Here is a 25951-nt window from a genome sequence, read left to right on the forward strand (position 1 = left end):
ATTCTCTCAAAATTCCACCATTTGCTGGCCAAAAAGTTATAGAAAGTAGAGAAATAAAGGATGGACTTTATTATATAACAATTTGGTTCCTATGAGACTGTCCACCTTGAAAAGATAGTGGGTGTGGTCGTCCAGTAGGTGCTCAAACCTGAGGTCAAGAGTCACAGGGTCAGAAATCCCCAAACTCAACTTGTTTGGGCCTCTGCAGTGTGTTAGTAAAGTATGTGATACTTCTAACACAGTTAGAAGTTTCCTTGATGTATGTAGTAGCACTAAGTAGAGGTAGCATGATTGTAACAGGACAATCCTCAAGACCTCCCTTCTAAATATTAAGAAAGCAACCTATCAATACACACAGTTTTGAGGAGACTTCTGTCAGTTTCTAGTTTGGATGATGAGGTCCCTCTGTTTGGGGCCATGAGGGTTGTGACTCGGGTTGGAACCCCCTGGGAAGCTGTTGGCCTGGGGCAACCTCCCCTCCTGTCCTAGGTAGCCTCTCCTCCTCTACCTTCCACAGAGTGGGGTCCTCCACCATCCCCAGATGCTCATCTCCTAGTGCTCATACTCCTACCACTCCCCAGCCGGGCTGACTTTCCCTGCCAGGCTGGAATGGCCTGGGTTCCACTTGCCTGGCCACAAGGGGAAGTCTGCACAGGTCACATTTCTCCTGGAGCTGGGAGGCAGGCCCAAGGGTCACTCCTCCCTATGCACACCCACCTCTAGGCAAGACTGTTAATCCTCTCTGCCACCTGAGGTTGGGACTGCCAGCTTTCAAGGACATTGGCTATTATTGGGGGCTTTATCGGGCTCATCAAACCCTTAATTACTTATTGATCCCAGCCAGTCTAGTCCCTTTAAGCCCTAATAACCCCCTGAGACCACAAAGCTGCCTCCCCAAAACCAGGCTCTTGGTGAAGCGGTTCTACCTGATGAGCAAGATCACCCCCACTGTAATAACTTGGCTGAAGAAGATAGATTAGCAAACTCTGGGTCATATATTACCTACCCATTGCACAGAAAGGAAAACCGAAGCTCAGATAAAGGAGTGACTTACCCAACGCATCAGGTCAGTTGCTGGCAGACCCAGGACTCAGTCTTCTTGATTTGCTCCTAGCTACACAAAGATATATTCACAGAAATTAAAAGTGAGTCAATAAATCCTTCTTTTGCACAGAGTTCAGCCAATACAGGTGATTACTTTTACTAAAGAGATATTCAGTTATACTGATTGTAACTACATTTATTTAGCATATACCACAGGTGGGCATTGTGCCCAGTACACTACTTACCTGTGAGGTGGTGCTCCCATTTTGCATAAAAGGAAATAAAGAAGGCCGTAAAAAGATCAATTGCCCCTCAGGAATCTCAAGTGGAAGGCTGCTAGAAGCCAGTAGTTTACTGCTGAAGCTACAGACAAACCTCAAGGCAAAGTGAGAGGCCATGGTGGTTGGCTAGGAAGCCATGATCATTGTAACTTAAAGCTTTGTCATTCCAGAAATGCACACCTCTCCTTTCTCAACCCAGCCAATAACTGTGCTACGGAAGGGCCAGCTGGAATCCTGTCTGCCCAACCCCTGCAGAGGTGCCCCTCCCCAATCATGTTTCCTCCCAGAGAGCCCCCCAAATGAGATATGATACTGTACCCTGAAAAACTGCCTTCCTCTTCCCTCCCCAGCATTGAGCCCACCCAGAACTTCTAAGACAATTCAGCCCAGGCCCTATGTGAAGGTTGCTGCTGGCAAGAAAGACCAAAGCCCGGCCTGGGGGGATTCTCTGCAGGCTTTGACAGAGAAGACACGGTCTCCCAAGTACACTAGGAGGAGGCCAACCCAAGTCCTGAGGTCATCTCCCTAAGGCGGGGTCCGCCAGCAACTTAGAAAGAGCCAGGCTTGGAGCCCTGCAGCCTGAGTTCCAGGCTGGGCCCGTGGGCTCCAGAAAACCCACCCTCTGCCAGGATTCTGAGCTCAGAAAACTTCACTACCACTTGCCCTTTTTAATCCACTGGGTTTTTCTTTAAAACAAAAACAAAAACAAAACAAAACAAAAAAACAAAAACCTGTATTTATCGCTTATTCCCCCTTTGGCTCTCCAGTTCTATGTAAATGGCCCACCTCCACTTTGTCTTCCTTACCCTTTCTTGCCAACCTCTTTCATCTCACTTTCACGGTTTCTCAGCTTATATTTATTTTATTTGATCTTCTTTTATATTACCATATTTTTTTATTTTCTTTTACTCTTGGTTAGCCTCATGGGCTTTTACTTTCAATTTCCCAAGCCAGCAATCTTTTGCATCGCTCGTTCTACTATTTGAGCCTTCTATTCATTTGGTTTTCCTGAGGTTGGGGATGGGGGAGTGGAGTCACCAGGGCAGGACCCACTGGTATGCCCCATTCTCTGCCCACACTCAGGTGCTGCACCTTCTCCAGGTACCCTCTCCACCGCACTGCCAGTGGCACAGTATGGCACCCATGGCTGGCAGCCCAGGTAGAGGAGGACTTCTGCTTGCTGGAACCATTCCCAGTGAGGAGGAAGAAAACTGTACAGTAGTGTGTCCTCCCTAGACAGAGCACCTTATTTTTGCAGGGTAGAGACCCCTTCTTTATCCTCATTATATGGTCAGGAAACTAGGGCCCAGGACAGGGCTCTCAGTCTGCTTAAAACCAAGGTAGTCTATGGGGCGCCTGGGTGGCGCAGTTGGTTAAGCGTCCGACTTCAGCCAGGTCACGATCTCGCGGTCCGTGAGTTCGAGCCCCGCGTCAGGCTCTGGGCTGATGGCTCAGAGCCTGGAGCCTGTTTCCGATTCTGTGTCTCCCTCTCTCTCTGCCCCTCCCCTGTTCATGCTCTGTCTCTCTCTGTCCCAAAAATAAATAAATGTTGAAAAAAAAATTTAAAAAAAAAAAAAAAAAAAAAAAAACCAAGGTAGTCTAAACAGTTACCCGCATAAAAAGTTACTTCCTTCGAAAAAACAAGCTGGACCACAGACATCTGGCCCCTGGACCCATGCTCTCTAGGCAGGGTGGGTGGTAGAACCAAATACCAGCTCAGGCCCATCTGGGGCTCTCATACTGACTTCCAGGTTCCCCTTGGCCTCCTGAGAGTCCAGCAAGGTCCATCCTTTCTATAGGCTCCTCTGAAGATCAGACAAGGCAGGCCAAAGAGCACAAAAGCATTACCGCATGCCAAGGGAGAGCGGAAAGAAGGAAGGAAGGCTCCCAGGAGGGATCCCTGTGGACTGTCATTCTTAGTCCCAGGCCTCCTGGGGCAGTCTGAGTCCCAACCTCCTCCAAAGCAGTGATCCTCCAGGTGTGTGTTCCCCAGCCTGGATCTGGAAGGTCTTCAGAGGAGGCTCAGGGCCTTTGGGGCTCTAGACCCACCTCACTTCCTATGTCTTGCACGTGGGTATTCTGGGTCCATTGCTTGTGAGGAAAGCGTTCCACAGATGAGAGTCTAAAGTGTAAAAATCACAGCCCCAATGAGTCTCTCCCTGAGAACAAAACCCCTCCCGTGTTGCCTGTTGGAGTCCCTGCTTCCCAGTTACACAGCCTGGGGAGGCTTTTCCCTCTTTCCCCAGCCCCTGAGCCTTAGCTTTTTTGCATTCGGAGGAGCTCCCAATTCCCCAGGAAGGACCAAGTAGCAGGGAACTGAACCCTGGCCTGTCTGTCCGTCCCTACAGCCAAACTCAGGGCTCCACACCCTCAACAGCCACTGTCCAGGTCTCCAGATCCAGGACACAGAGCTCCACAGATGCCCCCGTCCCTCCCACCACCACCCAGGGCTCTTCCTGCCCCTGCCCTCCACCGCAGTGGGCTCCATGCAGGTTGAGCTGAGACTGTGAACTAGGGAGAAAGGTACACATTTCAAGCAGAGAGAACAGCAAGAGGGAAAGAGTGGAGGGAGAAGCACATGAAGAAATGCACAGGGGAGAGAATGTGAAGGAAGAGTTGGTGGAACGCCCTGGGCAGAAGTTGCCAGAATAGCCCAGGTGAGAGATGCTGAGGCTAGATTCACTGGTCCCCATACACAGAGCAGCACCCCGGTGTCTCCACAGCCAGAAATGTGTCAACTGTGTGTCTTCAGTGGGTGTCCTAGGGGAGGGAGCCAGAAGGCCACTGGTGTGCAATGGAGAGTCACGATAGAGGGGTGAGGCCCTTGTCCCCGGCCACCAGGGAGCTCACAGGAGACTCCAACCCTGGCTCTGCCAAGAACACTCTGTGCCAATCATATGTCCTCTGTCCCCCGCAGGGATGGGGCTGCAGGTGTTCACAGGTGAGGTGAGGCTCACTAGACCCCAGTCCTGGCCTGCTCCACAACTGTAATGGGGTACTCAAGTGTCAACCCGCACACCGACTGGGAGCTACACAGTGGAGACCCAGGCCACTTTGTTGACTGAATGTGAGAGGCCCACCGCCTCCCACCTCATCCCATCCTAAGCCAGGTGCAGCCCAGCAGCTCGCACCAACCCGGACCTGCAGTCTCTCAAAGCTAGCTCCTCCCATTTTCCCATGGGAGTGGGGATTAGGGAAACTGTATCTGCCTGGAGCCCTGGGTCATCTGGCAGATAACCTCTTCCCCAAACCCAGGCCTCCTGCTAGAAACAAGCCCTAACAGATCAGATCACCCTGCTCATGGACACACCAATTTCCATAAGGAGGTTTTCTGGCCTGTAAACCTCTTCTTTTATCTGGAGATGAAATGAAATTGTGATTGATTTTTTTCCAGTCTGGTTGTCATGACGCATTTAGCACCCTGTAAACCCAAAGGACGAACGTTCTACCTCCCAGGGATGTTCCTAGGGCCTCAGCTTGGAGCAGGGGCTGCCCAGTCGACTTCAGATGAGGTGGGGAGACAACACAGGCCCTGGAGCCACTGCTAATAGGCTGTGCAACCTTGGGCAAGGTCCCTAACTTCCCAGATACTGCTCTGGAAAAGAGAGTCCCAGGGTGTTGGTGGGAAAACAGGGGTGGTAGGAGGGGGCAGAAGCCCCAGCAGGAGGCCCCCAGGGGAGGAAGGGAGCCTGTCTGTGTCTAACCCTTGCCACATTCCATGCCTGGGCACCACACACACCTCACTGAGAGGGGGCGCCCACATGCAAGAAGGAGAAACAGTGGAGATGGGGACAAGGGTCTGCAGACTGGAGGCCCTCACAGTCTACGCCTCCCAGCTCCTCTTCAACCATCTCCGGGATCAGAACAGGTCAATGACAAAAGGGAAGGAGGGGGACGCTGCCCTAGGATATGAGAACAGAGGGGAGGGGCAGGGCTCCACCACACAGAGGCCCAGACCTCCTGCTCATAAGGTTGGTGGTCACCACAAGGCGCTGTGAGAATGGGCTTCTCATCCCCAATCTGTAGACACGATCACTGAGGCTCAAAGCAGTAAAGTCACTGGACAGTTAATGGGTATGATATACTGAAAGGTGGCCCCTCAAAAGATATCCACATCCTAGTCCTCAGAATCTGTAAATGTGACCTTATTCAGGAAAAAAAAAAAATGTCTTTGCCAATGTAATTAAGGAATTAAGACGAGGAGATTGTCCCGGATTACCTAGGTTGACACGAAATGCCATCACAAGTGTCTTTATAAGAGAGAGACAGAGGTAGACACACAGACAGAAGGTGATGTGATCACAGAGGCAGGGATTGGAGAGATGCAACCATAAACCCAGGGACCGTCAGCAACCACCAGGACCTGGAAGAGGCAAGGACACATTCTCCCCTAGAGCTTCTGGAAGGAACGTGGTCCCACCAGATTTCAGACCTCTGGCCTCTAAAACTATGAAAGAATAAATTTCTGTTGTTCTAAGGCACCCAGTTTGTGATCATTTGATACAGCAGCCATAGGACATGAACACAAAAAGGAAGCCAGGATGCGAAGCCAGGTGGGTCTGGCGTGAGCCCCTGGGGGCCTGTGCAGGGGGACAAACTCCAGCTTGTTTGCAGACAGATGCCCAATGGCCAGTGGGCCCAGCTTTGCATTAGCACACATCCACCCCTCTTGCAGACCAGCAAGTAGAGAGAGCTAGGGCAGGCCGGCAAGGCAGCCCGCGGAGGGAAGAGCCCTCATGGGGCAGCCATGGACTTGCACTTCACTGCGTGTTCTCAGAGCAGCACTAGCCTGAGGTGGTCCACACACCAAGAGGCACCGGAATCATCAGGAGAGACCTCCAGCAGTCCAGCTGCTGTGGCCTTCGCTCTGCTCTTGTGTCCCATGTAGCAATCTACCCCTACCCCCTTTTTTAAACCCCAAAAAGCCCTTTTATCCTCTATGCAAAAGCTTGTTTTAGGGTCTGGCTTGATTTAGAAAATGCCAGAAGACATGGAGAAGAAAATTATAATCACTCATCACACCACTTCCATGTTCTTCTGCAACCTCCTTCAGCTAAAAGCAGCCATGTGACTCTTTCTGACCAATGAGACATTGGCTGAAGCTCTGCTCCTGGGTAATAAAAGGGCAGTGCCTCGAAGGGGAAAAAGTTGGCTCCTCCCCCTTCTTCTCTCCAACCTGGAATGTGGATGGGAGATCCAGAAGAGAGGCTGCCATCTGGTGACCTTGAGAAGCCAAGCGTGGGACTGACAGCCTCATCCCAGGATGGCAGAACCACCGGATGAAAATGGTAGGCTTTTTCAGCTTTGGACACATGAGACAGTTAAGCCTTTGACTATTTAAGGTACTGCAGTAAATTTTCAGTTATTTGTAATACAAATCCTAACTGATATCACCAGCCAGACATAGCCACTGTTGACATTATGAGTGTTTCCTCTGTGCTTTTTTCTATTCAGATATTTTTTTTAAATAGAAGCAGACAGAAGTACCACTATCTGAAATTATTTAATTTTTGCTTGTTTATTGTCTGTCTCCTCCCTCTAGAAGATAAGCCTCATGAGAAGAAGAATAGTATCTACCTTGTTTATAATTGTATTATCTGTATCTAGAACAATGTCTGGTATGTCTAGATGTTCAATAAATGTTAGTTAAATCAATGAATTAATTAATAAGTGAATGAACATTCTAATATGAGCACTTCCCCCGCCATGAAATTGTTTTCTGAAAACATGATTTTTAATGACTGATTACAGTTCTAGTCCACAGACCTATCATACTTTATTTAACCAGTCACTTGCTGTGGGATGGCTTTTTCCCACTTTTACCATTATAAACAATGCGCCTGTAAAAGTACTTATACAGGCATGTTCAGCTTTTATGCAATTACTTTTTTTAGGATAAATGCCTAGAAAGGTTATGCATAATTTAAATCTCTTAATATGTATTTCTAAAATTGCCCTCAAAAGCTGTTTTTTAAAACCAATTTACATTTCTATGACCGATTTATGAAAATGTTTCTCTGTACCTTCACAACACTAGGCATTGTTAATTTCTTGTGTTTTGCTTAGTTTGGTAAGTGAAAAGTTGGGTCTCAAAGTTGTTTTAATGTGCATTTCCCGCTCACTGGGGTCACTGAGTGCTCTCTGTCAGTTCATGGCTCTTTGACAGGTCTTTTCCTGTCCCAGGTTCCTAAAGAAGGTGAACTGCATCTGTCATCATCTGCTAGAGGTGTGTGACCACAGATGGTGACAGTGGGGTCTCCTTGGCCAGTGTTCAAGCCCCTCCAGGAACTATGAGGGAGGGCAGCCAAGGGGTAGACCCCTAGAGTCCTTGAGACCCCAGGACAGGGATCACTGACCTGAGACCTTCTTTAACTCATGCCAGGCCACTCCTGTGGTCCACTACTAAGAGCCATGTGAGACAGATAGGAGTCCTGGTGCGAGGCCCAGAGCCTGGCACAGGCAGGGCCAGGACTGATGTTGGAGCCAAGGGAAGCTGATGCCAGGCCCTGGGAGACCTAGGAGGCTGTTAAAAAAACTTCTGAGGAGCATAGAGTAGGTTAGAAGAGCAAACAGGGGAGCATTCCAGGAAGGACAAGCAAAGGCGCTGAGCAGGTTCAAGAATGGCATGTGCTCACCCCCAGATCAGCGCTCTCTTCAGGACCACACAACCAGCCACAGACTGGACCAGAAGCCAGTGTGTACACCCTCATGGCCACACTTTCCCTCAGTTGGTCACACTTGCCCAGATAACCCCCCGGCCTGACGCCAGCCCTGTCTAGCCTACTTTCTACGGAAAGCCGTGGCGGAGGTTAAAACATTTCCTGCCCGTCACTCTGCAGCCGGCCTGAACCAGGCCCTAGGACACTGTGCCATTACTCCCATTTCACAGATGGGGAGATGGTGCATGGGAAGCAGAGCACGCGAGAGCTCCTCCGGGCTGCACAGAGGCAGAGAAATAAAGAAGTCGCGGGGGCCAAGAGCCTCGCGCAGGTGAAGGAGAGACGCCAGGCCAGGAGAGGAGCCCGGGGTCCAGCAGAGACCGCGCTAACCGAGCCCTCTTGCTCACGGCGCCGGGACAGAGGGGACAGCGCGAGGGAGCTCCCAGCTTCCGAGGCTGGACCTACTGCGCCGCCCAGAGGCAGCAGTGGTGCAATGCTGCCCCCTGCTGGCGGCTGGGGAAGCAGGCCCGGCTGCGACCCGCAAGAGGTCACTGGAGAGAGGGGGGAACAGGACCTGGGAGAGCTGAGGGCAACTGGGCTGTTGGTCAGAAGCCAGACAACCACGGTCTCAATGAAAATAACAGTAATAGCCAACATTTACTATGATCCAGGCACAGTCGTAATACTTTACACACATTAACTCATTTAATCTTCACCCAATCCTTAATTAGGAAGGCATGCTAGTTATTCCCATTTTGCAGAGGAGGAAACTGAGGTACTAGAAGGTTATGTAACTTGCCCAGCTAGTAAGTGGCAGAGTAGGATTTGAACTCAGGCAGTCTGGCTCTACAGCCCTTTGAACTATTTGCTAGTCAGACAGGGGACTGGGAGAGTTTGCTTTTATATGTCCCAACATAGTGTCACTTTCTGCGATTTCCTCCCAAGGCCAGGCGACCTCTGCAGAACAGCAGACAGGTGTCCTATAGCACCAATTATAAACCCATCCTCTGCTTGGCCACGTGGAAGGACTGAAACCCTGGATTTCCTATGGACCTGGGACTACTCCGAGCCTCTCCTGGGAGCTTCCAAAGGCTAGGATCTAAGCTTGCCCCAGAATCCAAGGAAATGGCCTGGGTCGCTCTCATCTGAGGCCACCCAAGATCCAGAGCAGGAAGGGGGCGCAGGTGAGCCTTTGTGAAGAGCACTGTGTGCAGTGTTCTTCCTCCCACAGCTGGCGGCTCTGGCTCTCATCGTCTCTCAACCTGGTTACTGCAAAAGTTCAGTTCTCTCCAAACCACAGATCAAATTATGACATCCTGCTTAAAACCCTTTCCTACAATTCAACAACAACAAAAAACAAACAACCCAATTAAAAAATGGGAAAAGGGGGATGCCTGGGTGGCTCAGTTGGTTAAGCTTCCGACTTCAACTCAGGTCATGATCTCAGAGTCTGTGAGTTCAAGCCCCGCATCGGGCTTTGTGCTGACAGCTCAGAGCCTGGAGCCTGCTTCGGATTCTGGGTCTCCTTCTCTCTCTGCCCCTTCCCCGCTCACACTCTGCCCCTCTCTCTCTCTCTCAAAAATAAACATTAAAAAAATATTTTTATTTTAAAAAATGGAAAAAGGAATTAAACAGACATTCCCCCAAAGAAGATATATAAATGGCTAATAAGCATGTGAAAGATGCTCAACAGCTTTGTCATGAGGGAAATGCGAATCAAAACCACAGTGAGATAGAACATCACACCCATAGGATCAAAAAAATATCAATCAATCAATCAATAACACATGTTGGCAAGAATGTGAAGTAAATGGAATCTTTATGCACCATTGGTGGGAATGTAAAAAAAGTGCAAACGCTTTGGAAAATAGTATGGCAGTTCCTCAAAAATTAAAAATAGAATCACCACGCAAGAAAAAGAACTTTGTAATTATGTGTGGTGATGGATGTTAACTAGACTTATTGTGATTATTTTGAATCATTAAGTTGCACACCTGAAACTAGTATGTCAATTATATCTCAATTTTAAAAATCCTCGCAAAATACAGACTTAAAAAAAAAAAGGATTACCATGTCCAGCAATTCCACTTCTGGGTATATACTCAAAAGAATTGAAAGCAGGATCTCAAAGGGATATTTGTATACCAATGTTCATAGCATTCACAATAGCCAGAAGGACAGGGGCGCCTGGGTGACTCAGTGGGTTAAGCAGCCAACTTCAGCTCAGGTCATGATCTCACAGTTTGTGAGTTTGAGCCCCATGTCGGGCTCTGTGCTGACAGCTCAGAGCCAGGAGCCTGCTTCAGATTCGTGTCTCCTTCTCTCTCTCTCTCTCTCTCTGCCCCTCCCCAGCTTGTGAGTACTCGCTCTCTCTCCCTCTCTCTCTCTCAAAAATAAAAATTAAAAAAAAAGTTTCACAATAGCCAAAAGGAGGAAGCAACCCAAATGTCCATTTGGTAGATACTTGGATAAACAAAAGGAGTTATATATATTTATTGAATATATATAATACGTATACTGAATAATGGGATGTTATTCAGCCTTAAAATGGAAGCAAATTCTGATGATTCTTATCAGAATTGTGGATGATGTTCATTATGTGAAGTGAATAAGCCAATCACAAAAAGGCAAACACTGTATACTACCACTTAAATGAGCTTCCTAGAGCAGTCAAATTCATAACAACAGAAAGTAGGCTGGTCATTGCCAGGAGCTGGGGGGAGGGAGGAGGGGGAGTTGTCTAATGGGTACAGATTTTCCGTTTGGGAAGATCAAGAAGTTCTGGATAAATGTTCAACTCTGCATTTCTGTGATAGCTGTTTCACTCAAAATTGTTTTGAAAATTAATTTTGTTGAAATTTTTTCTATTTAATCATACAAAATGCTGTTTAATGTATGGAAGTATGAAACACATAACTGAATTGTCCAAATAATATTTCAATCCGGTGTATTTAGGTACCATGAGTGTTGTGAATGATAAAGCATGCTAAAATGAGTTATATTTCTTACCACTAAGAAACATAATAGCTCCATTTTTTAAAAAGCTCCATTTGTTTTGATTCTTATATTCCTCATATGAGTGAAATCATATGGTATTTGTCTTTCTCTAACTTATTTCACTTAGTATTATACTCTCTACCTCTATCCATGTTGTTGCAAATGGCAAAATTTCATTCTGTTTTATGGCTGAAGAATACTCCATTGTGTGTATTTACCACTTCTTCTTTATCCATTCATCTATCAATGGACACTTGGGCTGCTTCCATAATTTGGCTATTGGAAATAATGCTGCAGTAAACATAAGGGTGCATGTATCCCTTTGAATTTATTTTTTTGTATTTGGGGGAGGGAGGGTAAATACCAGGTAGTGCAATTACTGGATCATAGAGTAGTTCTATTTTTAACTTTTTGAGCAAACTCCTTACTGTTTTCCACCAATTTGGCTGCACCACTTTGCATTCCCACCAACAGTGCAAGAGGGTTCCTTCCTTTTCCTCCACATCCTCCCCAGCACTTGTGTTTTGTTTTGTTTTGTTTTGTTTTGTTTTAACCATTCCGACAGGCATGAGGTGATATCTCATTGTAGTTCTGATTTGCATTTCCCTGATAATGAGTGATGTTGAGCATCTTTTCATGTGTCTGTTGGCCATCTGTGTGTCTTCTTTGGAGAAAAGTCTGTTCATGTTTTCTGCCCAATTTCTAATTGGATTATTTGGGTTTTGGGGTGTTGAGTTCTGTAAGTTCTTTATATATTCTGGAGACTAACCCTTTATCAGATATGCCATTGGCAAATATCTCTTCCTTCACTAGGCTGCCTTTTCATTTTGTTAATGGTTTCCATTGCTGCACAGAACTTTTTACTTTAATGTAGTGTCAACAGATTATTTTTGTTTTTGCTTCCTTGCTTCAGGAGACATATCTAGAAAAATGCTGCTACAGTTGATGTCAAAGAATCAACTACTCCCTGTGTGCTTTTCTAGGATTTTTATGGGTTCAGGTCTCACATTTAAGTCTTTAATCCATTTTGAATCCATTTCAGTGTATGGTGTAAAAAAGTGGTCCAGCTTCATTCTTTTGCAAGTAGCTGTCCAATTTTCCCAACACCATTTGTTAAAGAGAATGTCGTTTTCCCATTGAATGTTCTTGCCTCCTTTATTGAAGATTAATTGACCATGTAATTGTGGCTTTGTTTCTAGGCTTTTTATCCTGTTCTATCTATCTATGTGTCTATTTTTGTGCCTGTATCATACTGTTTTGATTACTACAGCTTTGTAGTATAACTTGAAATCTGGAATTGTGATACCTCCTTCTTTGTTTTTCTTTTGCAAGATTGTTTTTCCTATTTGGGGTCTTCTGTGGTTCCATACAGATTTTAGATTTATTTTTTCTAGTTCTGTGAAAAAATACTATTGGTATTTTGATAGGAATTGCATTAAGTCTGTAATTGCTTTGGGTAGTATAGACATTTTAACAATGTTTGTTCCTCTAACCCATGAGCATGGAATATCTTTCCATTTGTTTGGGTCATCTTCAATTTTTTTCATCAGTGTTTTATAATTTTCAGAGTACAGGTCTTTCACCTCCTTGGTTATGTTTATTTCTAGGTAGTTTATTATTTTTAGTGCAATTGTAAATGGGATTCTTTTCCTAATTTCTCTTCCTGTGGATTCATTATTAGCGTATAGAAATGCAACAGATTTCGGTACACTGATTTTGTATCTTGTGACTTTAATGGATTCATTTATCAGTTCTAATAGTTTTTTGTTGGAGTCTTTAAGGTTGTCTATAGAGAGGAGCAGGCCATCTGCAAATACTGAAAGTTTTACTTTCTCACCAATTTGGGTGCTTTTATCCCTTTTTCTTGTCTAATTGCTGTCACTAGGACTTCCAGTACTATATTGAATAAAAGTAGTGACAGTGGACATCCTTGTTTTGTTCCTGATCTAAGGGAAAAGCTCTGTTTTTCCCCATTAAGGATGATGTTAGCTGTGGGGTTTTTATATGTGGCCTTTATTATATTGAGGTATTTTCCCTCTAACCATACTTTGTGGAGGGTTTTTATCATGAGTGGATGCTCTACTTTGTCATATACTTTTTCTTTGTTTATTGAAATGATCCTATAGTTCTTAGCCTTTTTCTTACTGATGTGATGTATCACACTGATTGATTTGTGAATATTGAACCATCCTTGTATCCCAGGAATAAATACCACTTGATTGTGGTAAATGATTTTTAATGTATTGTTGGGTTCTGTTCTGTTGGCTAATATTTTGTTGAGGATTTTTGCATCTCTGTTCATCAGAGATATTTGCCTGTAATGCCTTTTTTTTTTTTTTTTTTTTTGGTAACATCTTATTCTGATTTTGGTATCAGAATAATGCAGGCCTCATAAAATGAATTTGGAAGTTCTCCTTCCTCTTCTATTTTTTTGGAATAATTTGAGAATAGATATTAACTCTTCTTTAAATGTTTGGTAGAATTCACCTGGTCCTGGGCTTTTGTGTGTTTGGAGTTTTGGATTGTTGATTCAATTTCATTGCTGGTAATTGGTCTGTTCAAATTTTCTATTTCTTCCTGATTCAATTTTGGGAGGTTATATGTTTCTAGGAATTTATCCATTTCTTCTCCGCTGTTCAATTTGTTGGCACATAATTTTTCATAAATTATCTTATAATACTTTGTATTTCTGTGGTGTCAGTTGTCATTTCTCTTCTTTAATTTCTGATTTCATTTATTTCAGTCCTCTCTCTCTCTGTCTCTCTCTCTGTCTTTTTAAACTGAGTCTGGCTAAGGGTTTGTCAATTTTATTGATATTTTCAAAGAACCTGCTCCTGATGTAATTGATTTGTTCTACTGTTTTTTTACTTTTTATTTCATTTCTTTCTGCTCTGATCTTTATTATTTCCTTCCTTCTACTGGTTTTAGGTTTTGTTTGTTCTTTTTCTAGATCTGTTAGGTATAAGGTTAGATTGAGATTTTTCTTGCTTCTTTAGGTAGCTTGTATTGCTATAAACTTCCCTCTTAGACCAGCTTTTATTCCATCTCAAAGATTTTGGACTGTTGAGTTTTCATTTTCATTTGTTTCCATATAATTTTTTATTTCTTCTTTGATTTCTCCATCGACCTACTCATTGTTTAGTAGCATGCTATTTAATCTTGACTCTCTCCAGCACTAACCTTGTGCTCTCTCCAGATTTTTTCTTCTGGTGGACTTCTACTTCCATAGCATTGTGGTCAGAAAAGATTCATGGTATGACTTCCATTGTTTTAAATTTGTCGAGACTTGTTTTGTGGGCTAATACACAATCTATTCTAAAGAATGTACGTGGGCACTTGAAAATAATGTGTATTCTGCTGTCTTAGGATGAAATGTTTTGAATATATCTGTTAAATCCATCTGGTCCAATGTGTCATTCAAAGCCACTATTTCCTAGTTGATTTTCTGTCTGGGTGATCTGTCCATTGTTGTAAGTGGGGTGTTAGAGTCCCCTACTATTATTGTATTACTATCAATTACTTCCTTTATGCTTGTTATTAACTGCTTGAAGTATGTGCGTGCTCCCAGGGGAAAGTGGGTGATGGGTATTGAGGAGGGCAGCTGTTAGGATGAGCACTGGGTGTTGTATGGAAACCAATTTGACAATAAATTATATTTAATATAAAAAAAAGTATCTGGGTGCTCCCATGTCAGCTGCATAAATATTTACAATTGTTATATCTTCTTGTTGGATTATGCCCTTAATCATTATATAGCATCCTTCTTTGTCTCTTATTACAGTCTTTCTTTTAAAGTCTATTTTGTCCAATATAAGTTTTGCTACTCTAGCTTTCTTTTCACAACCATTTGCATAACAAATGTTTCTCGACCCCTTCACTTGCAATCTGCATATGTGTTTAGGTCTGAAATAGTCTCTTATAGGCAGCATATAGATGGGTCTTGGCTTTTTATCTATTCTGTCACCCTAGAGACATAACAATTTTAAGTTTATATGTACTGAATAACAGAGTCTCAAAATATAAAAAACCTAAAATTATAGATCTACAAAAAGAAATAGACAAATCCAAAATCATAATGAAAGAATTTTTAACACACATAGACAAATCCAAAATCATAATGAAAGAATTTAACACATGTCTCTCAGTAATAGAAAAAGCAGTCAAAATCATTAAAATTCAGTGAAGAAGTAGGCAATTTGAGTAATATTATTATTAACACATTTGATCTAATGGACACATATAGAACTCTGCACCAATGAGAGCAGACTACACATTCTTTTCAATCATACATAAAACGTTTACAAAAAGATCATGCTTACCTGAAATAGTATTAAACATAATTTCTGAAAATAATGTAATTAACTTGGTAACTGATAACAAAAAGATAATTAGAAAGCCTCCATGTATTTGAAAATTAAGCAATCTACTCCTAAACAGCCCAGTGGACAAAAAGGGAATGACAAATGGAAATTAGAAATACTTAGAACAGAATAACAACAAAAATACTACATATCAAAATTTGTGCTTCTGTCAAAAATAGTCCTTAGGGTACTTAGAAAAAGATTTATATAGTCTTGAATGGAGAAAGGCAGAAAATTAATGAGAAAATTTGAAAAATATTTTCAAATATTAGAAAAAGAAAAGTAAAAAACTCAAAAAAGTAAAGAAAATAATATAGAGTATAAATTAATAATATATAAAGCAAGCATACAATACATACAATAGAACAATAGAGATGTTTTTAAAAAAAGCCAAAAGTTGGTTCTCTGAAATTATTAATAAAGTTGAAAACCCCTGGTAAGACTGATCAAAAAGGGAGAGAGAGAGAGACAGAGACAGAGAGAGAAAGAACACACACACACACACACACACACACACACATACCCAAGACTAAGAAGAGAAACTTAAGAGCCTATAGACAATAAAAATGAGGAAATATAATGAACACATATTTGAAAATTCAGATGAAATGGATAAATTTCATTGAAAAATACAAATTGCCAAAACTTATACCAAAAGAAATGGAAAGTCTGAATAGTCCTATAATTATTAAAGAAATGTAGGTTGAGTGTCCAACTCTTGATCTCAGCTCAGATCTGATCTCGTGGTTTGGGGTTCAAGCCCTAAATCAGGCTCTGCGCTAATGCTGTGAAGCCCGCTTGGAATTCTGTCTCTCCTTCTCTCTCCCCCTCCCCAGCTTGTGTTCTCTCTCTCTCTCTCTCTCTCTCTCTCTCTCTCTCTCAAATAAATAAACTTAAAAAAAAAGGAAAAAAAAAGAAATGTAAATCTTCCAGGCCCAAATGGCTTCATTGGTGAATTCTGCCAAACATTTAAGAAAGAAATAATGTCAATATTACAAAAACTTTTCCAGAGAATAAAAAAAAAAAGAAAAAGAAAACACAGCCCAGCTTATTTATGAAGGCAGTCTAACTTTAATACTAAAACTTCACAAAGAGAGAGAAATAAAAATTACAAGTCAATTACTTTCATGAAAGTAAACACAAAAATTCTAAACAAAACATTAGCCAACAAAATCCAACAATATACAAAGAGGATAATTCATTATGACTAAATCTGGTCTATTCTAGGAATGACGGTTGGTTTAACATTAGAAAATCAATTAGTGATATTCACCACATTGTAACGGATTGAAAGAGAAAAAAGAGATAACATTTATAGTCATACCAAAAACTATGAAAAACGTATGGATTAAATGGGACAAAAAATGGAGTGCCTGGGTGGCTCAGTTAGTTGAACGTCTGACTTTGATTCAGGTCATGATCTTGTGGTTCGTGAGTTTGAGCCCTGTGTCAGGTTCTGTGCTGACAGCTCAGAGCCTGGAGCCTGCTTCAGATTCTGTGTCTCCATCTCTCTCAGCCCCTCCGCTGCTCACACTCTCTGTCTATCTCTCAAAAGTGAATAAATATTAAGAAAGGGGGGGGAGGGGAGACAAAAAGTGGGCAAGTAGAAATCTATTAATAAGGATAAAAGAGTACCTAAATAATGGCAAAAACATATGATCAATAAATATTGGAAGACTAAGTATGGAGTAGGTGTCAATGCCAATCAAAATCCTAGCAGAGGTGGGAATGCAAACTGGTACAGCCACTCTGGAAAACAGTATGGAGTTTCCTCAAAAAACTAAAAATAGAACTACCCTACGACCCAGCAATTGCACTACTAGGCATTTATCCATGGGATACAGGTGTGCTGTTTCGAAGGGACACAGGCACCCCCATGTTTATAGCAGCACTATCAACAATAGCCAAAGTATGGAAAGAGCCCAAATGTCCATCAATGGATGAATTCATAAAGAAGATGTGGTGTATATATACAATTCAGTATTACTCGGCAATCAAAAAGAATGCAATATTGCCATTCGCAACTACACGAATGGAACTAGAGAATATTATGCTAAGCGAAGTTAGTCAGAGAAAGACAAATATCATATGAGTTCACTCATATGAGGACTTTAAGACACAGAACAGATGAACACAAGGGAAGGGAAGCAAAAATAATATAAAAACAGGGAGGGGGACAAAACATAAGAGACCCTCAAATATGGAGAACAGAGGATTACTGGAGGGGTTGTGGGAGGGGGGATGGGCTAAATGGGTAAGGGGCATTAAGGCATCTACTCCTGAAATCATTGTTGCACTATATGCAAACTAACTTGGATGTAAATTAAAAAATTAAATTAAATTTTTAAAAAAATCCCAGCAGATATTTTGGTGGAGCTTGTCAAGTGATTCTAAAATTTGTGGGAAGTGTAAAGGGCCAACACAGCTAAGTCACCCTTAAAGAACAAGATGGGAAAACTTACTCCACCAGATAGTAAGACCTATTATAATGCAAAAGAAGTTCATTGGTATTCACGAGCTAAGGACAAATAGAGTGGAACAGAATGGAGGGCCCAGAAAGGACACTTACAGAAACAAACAGCTGATATCTGGCAAAGTGGACCATAGAGCAGTGGGGAAACTATTCTTCCTCATAGATGGTACTTAAATAAACTAAATAAACTAAATAAACATATGGGGGGGAAAACTACTACTTCACCACCACACACTAAAGTAAATTCTACATGAATTAAATATCTAAATAAGCAAGACAAAATTAGAAAGCTTTTAGAAGTTTAGAAAGGTTTTTTTTTTAATGTTTATTTTTTTGAGAGAGAGAGTGGCAGCAGGAGAGTGGCAGAGGGAGAAGGAGACACAGAATCCGAAGCAGGCTCCAGGCTCTCAGCTGTGAGCACAGAGCCTGATGCAGGGCTCCAACTTGTGAACCTCGAGATCACGACCTGAGCCAAAGTTGGTTACTTAACCTACTGAGCCACCCAGGTGCCCCAGAAAGTTAGAAAATTTTTAAGAGAATATTTTCATGACTCAGAGGGAGAGAAAAACTTCCTAAACAAGATTCAAAAAGCATTAGTCACAAAGCAGGGCGGGGATAAAAAGAGTGAAAAGAAAGCCATGATGGAAGAGCTCATCCCAAAACATGTAACTGACATTGGACTAATACAAAATATATACAGAACTCCTTAGTAGGAAGGAGTTTTTCAATAAGAAAAGCTCTACAACTGCAGGAGATGAAAATGACTATAAATTTTTCCTGTTCCTCTCATTGAAAGGTGGCATCTAATTCCCCATTCCCTTGAATCTAGATTGGCCTTAGTGACTTGTTTGACAAATATTAAGTAAACCCTACACCCAAAGTGGGGCTTGAATTCACAGCACCAAGATCAAGAGCCACACACTCTACCAACTGAGCCAGTCAGGCACCCCACATTTGACAAATAGAATGCTGCTCAGAGGTGCAAGACTAGATCAAAAGAAGCCTTGCATTTTCCACCTACACCTCTTGCAATGTTTGCTGTGGGGGAAACTGGCTACAATGTAAGAAGTCTGATTGCCCTGAGACTTTGATGCTGTGAGGAAGCTATTCTCCAGCCGGTCCAAAGAGCAGCCATTGAAACATCCCAGCTGAGGCTGCACCCTGCTCAAATTAAAGATCCATGAGCCAAGTAAATTATTGTTGCTATTTAAATCATTAAGTTTTGGAGTGGTTTTTCATGCAGCAATAAAGAACTGAAATAGCAACCCAATAGAAAAAGGGGCAAAAAATTTGAATAGGCACTTTTCAAAAAAGGAAATCCGCCAATGATGAGGGAAATGCAAATTAAAACTGGAAGAGAAACCATCAGACATCCACCGAACTACCAGAGTGTAAATTTGTATATCCACTCTGGAAACAGTTTGCTACCATCTATCCAAGCTGAGGATACACTAGGCCCTCGCCCAGCCATTCCACTACCCCCTAGAGACACTTCCACATGTGTACACAAATGACAGACACATAGATAAGCTAAAACTACAGAAAATATGAATGCTTAGAGAGCAGGATGTCCACCTTTGTTTCATGCATGAAGAAAGAGCAATTTAAAAACAGGTGATGTTGAGAAGGGCAAATTTTTTGTTCAGAAGTGTGCCCAATGCCATACTGTGGAAAAGGGAAGCAAGCCCAAGACTGGGCCAAGTCTCCATGTTTTCTTTGGACAAAAGGCAGTCCAGGCCCCTAGGTTTTCTTTTTTCTACGTGGGACTCCATCCCACGACTGTGAGATCATGACCTGAGCCGAAATCAAGAGTCAGACACTCAACCGACTGAGCCAGCCGGGCACCTCAGGCCCCTGGATTTTCTTACCTGGATGCCATGAAGAACAAAGGCATTACTTGGGAGAAGAGACACTGATGGAATATTGGAGAATCCCAAGAATTACATCCCTGGAACAAAAATGGCATCTTCACTGGCATTAAGAAGAGAGGAGAGAGGGCAGATTTGACAGCTTATCTCAGGAGCTGCTAAGGAGTAAAGTTGGCCACTGCCTTATTTATTACAAAACAAAAATGTCTCATGACTCCTTTTATGTGTACCGTATTTAAGTTGATCTCATACACCAGAATCCAGATCATGAATGGCTGATAAAATATTTCTTTTGGACAGTCCTGATTTAAATAAGATTGGCTTATGGTTAAATGCATGTGATCAGTTTTTTGAACTTTGATAGTAATTCTGGGTCAGCAAGTGCTGTCACTGGTTTCCCCTTCTAGAGATACGATTGGAGGGGAGCCTGGCCGGCTCACTTGATGAGCGACTCTTGACTCAGGTTGTAAGTTCGAGCCCCACATTGGGTGCAGAGATTACTTAAAAATAAAATCTTAAAAAAAATAAATAAAAGGATTGGAATTGATCAGTAATATTCGTCCTTTCATAGAGATGGTAAATGCCATCTCTGAACCTATTGGAGATTGGTTTTATATTTAGATTTATGAAACTGGTCATATTAATATATTTAAATACTGAGGAAATCCTTTCACTGTCTCATAGAACAGCAAGATTTAGCTGTATTTCAGGTTGTGTTCGTTAGCCTGTTAAAGGTAAGGGCTGAGGATAGGCTGGCAATGTCCACTTTATCTTTTTGATCTTAACTGTGCCAATTTAATTAAAATTCCCTGCATCTAAAATGTTGCCTTTTGCTTAATGAAAGTCATTTTAGTATGGTTTATGTATAATATTACATAAAGAATATTTACTACTTCTCACATTTGACAGATAATCTATAAGCTCAGATGCTTTTAAAATTCAGTGTGACAAGTTATAGTAGCAAACTTGGCTTCTGAATTCTTTACTAAGTCAGACTAAGTTACAGTTCAGGATTGTCTTCTAAACAGCTGTTCAGGAACACAACTGTGGAATTACGGCATACGCACGACTGGTAATGGTGCTTTTGCCAGCTCATTAGAAGGATTAAAGTAGAGGAGATATATCACCAGCACAAATTTGTAAATTATACGATAAAGCTTAAGATAATTAAAAACAAAATCACAGATCATGAAAAAAAGAAGATATGAATGATGTTCAGAAACATAATGTTGAACAAAAGAGATGGAAACAAAACAAAACAGAAAGACTATATGTAGTAGGGCTCCATTCAAATGAAGTTAAATAAGGGACACCTGGCAGTTAAGCACCCAACTCTTGATCTCAGCTCAGGTCATGATCTCGCTGTTTGTGAGTTCAAGCTCTGCATCAGGCTCTGTGCTGATGGCATGGAGCCTGCTTGGGATTCTGTCTCCCTCTCTCTCTGCCCCTCCCCCACTTGCTCTCTATATCTCTCCCAAAAATAAATAAAAATAAACTTAAAAAAAATGAAATTAGGGGCGCCTAGGTGGCTCAGTTGGTTAAGCAGCTGACTTGGGCTCAGGTCATGATCTCACAGTTCAAGAGTTCGAGCCCCGCATCGGGCTCTGTGCTGGCAGCTCAGAGCCTAGAGCCTGCTTCGGATTCTGTGTCTCCCTCTCTCTCACTTCTCCTCCCCTGCTTGTGTTCTGTCTCTTTCAAAAATAAATAAACATTTAAAAAAATGAAGTTAAATAAGCCAGAGAAAGACAAATATCGCATGGTTTCACTTCTATGTGGAATGAAAAACAAAACAAAAAAGAAGTCGAAATCCTAGAAACAAAGAGTAGAAAATTGGTTGCCAGGCAGGGGCTGGGCCTGGGGGAAATAGAGGTGACAAAAGGGTACAAACTTTCAATTATAAGATGAGTAAGATCTGAGGCTGTCGTGTAACATGGTGACTGTACCTGATCGCACTGCTTTGTGTAACTAAAGCTTGATGAAAGAGGAGAAATTCAGCGTTCTCACACACACACAAAAGTGAATACAAAACGCTTGGGTGGTTCAGTCAGTTGAGCATCTCACTCTTGATCTCAGCTCACGTCTTGATTTCAGGGCGCTAAGTTCAAGCCCCACACTGGGCTCCACACTAGGTGGATATTATTTATTTAATATATATATTAATAATTAATAATAATTATATATGGTGGATAAATAAATATTATTTATATAAATAAATAAATAAATAAATAAATAAACGTGGTGATGGATGTGTTAACTCAAAGGGATACCTTTCACAGCGTATACATGTATCGTATCATAACATTGTACACTTTACATGTCTCACAAGATGAGCACTGAGTAATGTCTAGAAGGAGCAAATCACTGGGCTGTACACCTGAAACTAACATAACATTGCATGTCAAGAGTACTTCAGTAAATACATAAATAGATAAATGAATAAACATCTTACAATTTTATTTGTCAATTATACTTCAATAAAGCTGGGGGGGGGGTTAAGTTTTTAAAAATCAAATGAAGTTAAACGGCAACCCAAAATGATTTAGGCATACATTTAGGTGGTAAAATTAATATTTAAACTGTTATCAGTGAGGCCAAATGGTGGTTACATCTAGGAAAGAATTCTGATTGGAGAGGATCACTGGAAAGATTTTTTAGGGTGTTAACAATGTCCCTTTTTTTTTTTTTTTTTTTTTTTTTTTTGCCCTGGGTGATGGTTACATAAGTACTTACTTTATTCATAAAATGGTACACATGTGTTTTGTGTGCCTTTCTATAAATACATTTCACAAGTTAAAAAAAATCGTGGGGGGGGGGCAGGGAGAACTTCAACAAGTTGCATCTTGGCACACATATCCGTTCTCTCTCTGGTTGCTATGAATAAAGTGTACTCGCTCCTGGAAAATCAAGCGCTCCAACATAGGATATTGTGTCAGCAACTCTCGCCTCTCTCGCATCAATATGTTTCTCTCTCTCTTGTAATTGGGTGCCTCCCATCCCCTTTAGTCATGACCCCATCTCTCTCCTTCCCTTTAAAGCGGACACCATCAGGAGCGCCTGGGTGGCTCAGTCGGTGAAGCGTCTGACTTTGGTGCAGGTCATGATCTCACAGTTTGTGGGTTTGTGCCTTCCGGCATCAGGCTCCATGCTGACAGCTCAGAGCCCGGAGCCTGCTTCCGATTCTGTGTCTCCTCTCTCCCCCTCCCCCACTCGTGCTGCGTCTCTCTCTCAAAAATAAATAAACATTAAAATAAATAAACATTTTAAAAAATGTTAAAGCAAACACTGTCGGAGGTTTGTTTAGACTCACCTCCAACTCCTCTCTCCTGGCTCTCTCTAGAACCCACTCCAGTTAGGCTTTACCCCCACCATTCACCCAGACTGCTCTGCCAAGGTCACTAGTGGCATCCATGTTGTTACATCCAGTGGTCACTTTGCAGTCTTCGTTTTGTGCCATCAGCATTTGCTACAGCTGACCATCTCCTCCTCTGTGAAACACTCTCTTCACTTGGCTCTTGGGGTCCCCCTTCCTGGTTTTTCTCTCACCACCCCAACTATTCCTGTCCAGTCTCCTCTGTTCCCCCTCCACCCCCACACACATGCCTTTGCTCTTTTCTTTCCACACTGACTCTCTGGATGATGTTATCCAGTTCCAAGGCTTTAAATACCATCTCTACATCATGACTCCCAAATCTTGATTTCCAGCCTTGCCCTCCCATGCATTCCCGTCTCTTTAACCAATCAGCATCTAACCAGCATCACCACTGATAGGTCAAAATTCAGCTCTAACTGGACATGTCCAAGGGGAGCTCCTCATCTCCTGTCCCCAAACCTGCTTCTCCTACACCCTTCCTCATCCCAGATAATTGCCTCCTTCCGGAAGTTCAGAAACTTATGACTTTCCCTCAAACCCCTCATCCAATCCAGCAGCAAATCGTATCCTCTCTAGCTTCAACTTAGATCTGAAATCCAGCCACTCCTCACCCCTCCACCACTACCACCGGTACTGGCCCCACCACTCTTCTCCAGTGTGTTCTCCATAGCAACAACCACGGAGATTCAGTTATTGTGTATCAATCCTGTTCCTCCGGGGTGGAGAGCCCTTCCCCCCTCCTCTTTCTCCTTTCCTTTTAGAGAAAAAGTCCCCCTCCTCATCAGGGTTTCCTCCCTGGCCTCATCCCAGGTGCTCTGCCCACCCCTGCCTCTAGCACCTTGGCCTGTTTGAATCCCTTGAACACATCTATGCATTTGCTGTTTGCTCCACCAGAAGGCTCTGCGCCCAGATATCTACCTCTTCAATTTTTAATCACTCGCTCCCTGTCAGGGAAGCCTTCCCAAATCGCCCGACTTAAATTTGCAGCCCTCTTTCCCAAAGTCCCTATCCTCTTTTCCTGTTTCATTTTCCCCCAAGGACTTGTTAATATACCATGCTTTTTAAAGCCTATGTATTTTATTATCAGCCTCTCCACACTAGACTGTAAGCTCCAAGAGGCAGGCTTTTTGTCAGTTTTATTCACTGCAGCATTCCCAGTCCCTGGCACATAGAAACGATCAGCCGCCATGTATCAAAAGAAAAAAGGTGATTTGCATAACCCTTACTGTAAAGCTGCAGGAGTGAGGACTTGCATCCATCAGCGATCTGATGAAGACCTACCTGGTTAACCACCTAGGAAACTGAAGGGGCGGGGCCTGAGATGGGCGGGATCCGTATCGGGAAGCCCCGCCTCCAGTTCCGACCTTGCTTTTTCCAGAAATTCCCTAAATTCCTAGTGGAAGCCAGCTAGGTGGCAGGGCCAGAGGAACAAGGGGGCGCCTCTTCTCCTGGGGTGGCGGTCGGCGCCAGGCCTCTCAGGGCCGGTTGGCAGGACCAGCGTGTAGATCCGCTGCTGCCGCCAGGGGGCGACAGAGCCCGCTGGGCACACCTGGGCGCACCCGGGCGCACCTGGGCGCAGGGGGCGAAGGGTTAGGGTTAGCCTGAGTTTGCCTGGAGCCGCAGCCTCCCGCCCCTTCCTCATCTGAGCGCTGGGGCCGAGCAGGCGCATCTGACTGCTCTGGACCGAGACATGGGGGAGGAACTGCGGGTCCCAAGCGGAGGGACTCCGGCATTTGAGCTTAAACCTGACGGGTGAGTCGTTATCCGGGTAAAGTGTTCGAGTCTGGAGCGTTTGAAACTGGGTACGGGACTGTTCAAGGGAGCACAGTCAAGGCCAGTGTGGCTCAACTGAGGGGAGCAAAGCAAGGAGGGCTGCCAGGCGGAGGAGAAATTCGAGGTCTGGCAGAGGATTTGGGCTTTTTCTCAGAGAGCCACTAATAATTTTACTGTTTGCTAGCAGAATGACAGGATCAGATTTGTCTTTTAAGCATCCCAGATACACCTGACAATCTCATTTACTGCTCCCTTTATATTTCTGTCCGTAACTGCCTCTCCCCAAAACTGAGGCTGGCTGTAACACCAGATGTTTCTGGTGATGGCAGGCTGTCATCTGCCTGCCTATCCCTGTGCCACACTATGTGCCCAGTCAAAGAAGCCAACCTTTCCATCCTCAGTGCCCAGTGAAGGCAGCAGCCTCCCTGCCCCCAGCACTATGCTTATGAGTGTGGACAGCCGAGCCAGACTGTCTGGGTTTGTGATGTCAGTTCCTGCTACCTACATGGCCTCCGGCAAGTTTTTGCGTCTCAGTTTCCTTGTCTGTAAAATGGGAATTATATCCATGTCATATGATTGTAGGGAGGCACTTAAAACAGTGCCCCGTATATTGTGGAGGGTTTGCTATTTGATTAGGAAGAACCGTGACGGGGGCGGGAGGGTGGGGAGCGAGTCCCTTGGACCTACTCTTACTGCAACCACAGATTTCTTTAATAAGCTCACCAGATTTTACAAGTTAAGTTTCTTTGCATCCCACCGTACGTCCTGAGAGAGCCGCCAGGTGGAGCTCTCACACTGGCAGCCCGAGCTCCGCAGAGGAATCAGGTAGGGAGGGAAAGTGGGCGTCAGAAAGACGTGGGATAAAAGACCAGCGACCCCGCCCCTCCCCTGCGGGCTCCGATGCAAACGGCCTGGGCTCCCGCATTTAGCGAGCTTCCCAGGCGATTGTAGTGCACCGCTAGGGCTGAGAAGCTCTGGCCGAGAGAGGTCCAGCAGGGAGAGAAGCGGTGGTGGAGGAGGGCGGGATGCTGTGTGAGCGGCGGGCTCAGGAGGAGGAGCGAGGGAACGACTGCGACTCCGGCCCTAGCGTGGGAGCTTGCAGCATGCTCCAGGAGCGTGCAGCAC

The sequence above is a fragment of the Puma concolor genome, chromosome D2 (genome assembly GCF_028749965.1).
Source record: "Puma concolor isolate L17-30 chromosome D2, mPumCon1.1.hap2, whole genome shotgun sequence".
In the NCBI taxonomy this organism is placed as follows: domain Eukaryota; kingdom Metazoa; phylum Chordata; class Mammalia; order Carnivora; family Felidae; genus Puma; species Puma concolor.